The sequence below is a fragment of the Nannospalax galili genome, unplaced genomic scaffold, assembly GCF_000622305.1.
Source record: "Nannospalax galili isolate Female #2095 unplaced genomic scaffold, S.galili_v1.0 scaffold582, whole genome shotgun sequence".
NCBI classification, from domain to species: domain Eukaryota; kingdom Metazoa; phylum Chordata; class Mammalia; order Rodentia; family Spalacidae; genus Nannospalax; species Nannospalax galili.
The window spans coordinates 1,721,431-1,723,367 of NW_008349130.1; positions in this window are offsets into that span (position 1 = coordinate 1,721,431).

Consider the following 1,937-nt stretch of genomic DNA (forward strand, 5'->3'; position numbering starts at 1 on the left):
CCTACTCTGAATTTTGGTATTTCTTCTTGGCTGCTGGGTTTGGGTTTCATTGGTTGTTGCTTTTCAAGTGTCTTGAGCTGCAATGTTAAGTCATTTATTTGTGTTCTTTCTGATTTTTTTTTTGGTAGGGGGTCTTTTTATTTTTTTGGTGGGGGGCGGGGAACAGATCTCCCTGTAGCCCCAGCTGTCCTGGAACTCACTAGACCAGGCTGTCCTTGAACTAACAGAGATCAGCCTGCCTGTAGGATCCCCTGGAACTAGAGTTATGGACAGTTGTTAGATACCACGTGGGTGCTGGAATTTGAACCCGGGTCTTCTGCAAGAACAACCAGTGTTCTTAACTGCTGAACCATCTCTCCAGACCCTGTGTGGTATATTTTTTTCCATCCTTTCACCTTAAGGTAGTGTCTGTCCTTGAAAGTGAGATGAGTTTCTTGCAGACAACAAAAAGATGGGGTTTGTTTCTTTTTTTTTTTTTATTTAATTTTTACAAAAACTTTGTTGAGAATTTCATACATGCATATGAGGTGTTTTGAACAAAACCATACCCACTCCCTCCCCTCCAACATTCCCCCCTCTGAAAAGGTAACCCTAAAATCTTTTAAGGATTAGATACAAGCTCCCAAATACTTTTGACATTTTGGGCCTTGGAACAGAGGAGGTTGCTAATAGGCCCAAGGACATTTTGACTTTTAGCCCACAAAGTGGCTACATTTTGGGGGGTCTTTTTACCCTAACTGCCTAGCCACTTCCTACCTTTTATTCTTGTCACACCATCCTCTGAAGGGGTTACCCCAATTGCCAATAGGGCATAGGGATGCAGACCGCTCTGTTTTCTTCCATACTGAACAGGCACTCAGGGTGAGGCAATTAGAGTACCCCTTCAGTGGGTCTATCTAAAAGACACCAAAATTGCATAATTTTCTCTCTAAGGGGAGAAGAAAGTCCTTGAATCATGAATGGGAGATGTGAAGGATAAGTAAAAGCATTACAAGTTCTAGACAGGGAAATAGAAAACAGTCAGAATAGGGCAATTTTCAACTGTTCATATGAGATTCCACTGGAGTTTCTTGACAAGGGCTTCCAAAAGCATCCCTCTATTGGACTCTTCATCATTTTTTCTTTTGTCTTCCAAGGCTGGACTAGTTGGCTGGGAAGAGTGGCTGGATACTCAGGTGATAGTCCAGTGACCCTGCTTGGCACTCCTTTAATGAATGAGCACAACCGTCAACAAGCCCAATTGTGAGTATGTTTAGTGATCAGGCTCAGCTGAAGTCATGATGATGGTAGATGTTTCATGCCTTATATCATCATCTTATTAAAAGGACCTGGAATTTAAAAGGATTTGGTGCTAGGAGCCACATATGAGGGAGAACATACATTGTTTTTCTGAGTCTGTGCTACTTCACTTAGTATAACAGTTTCTAGATCCATCCATTTACCTGCAAATTTCATTATTTCATCTTTCTTTACTGCTGAATAGAACTCCATTGTGTAAACATACCACATTTTTGTTAACCACTCGTTAGTTGAGGGACACTTGGGTTGCTTCCATGTCTTAGCTATTGTGAAAAGAACAGCAACAACATGATTGTACAAGTGTCTCTACAATAGGATGAGTCCTTTGGGTATATGCCAAGGAGTGGGTCATATGGTAGGTTCATTTGTAGTATTTTAAGAGTTCAACACACTGTTTTCCATAGAGGCTGTGCGAGTTTGCAATCCCACCAGCAGTGAATGAGCATTCCCCTTTCTCCACATCCTCGCCAGCATTTGGTATCATTTCTTCTCTTGATCCTAGCCAGGCTGATTGGGGTAAGGTGATACCTTAGGGTGGTTTTAATTAGCATTTCCCTAATTACTAACAATCTTGAACATTTTTTTGAGATGTTTCTTAGCCATCTTTATTTCTTCCTTTGAGAACTCTCTGTTTAGAT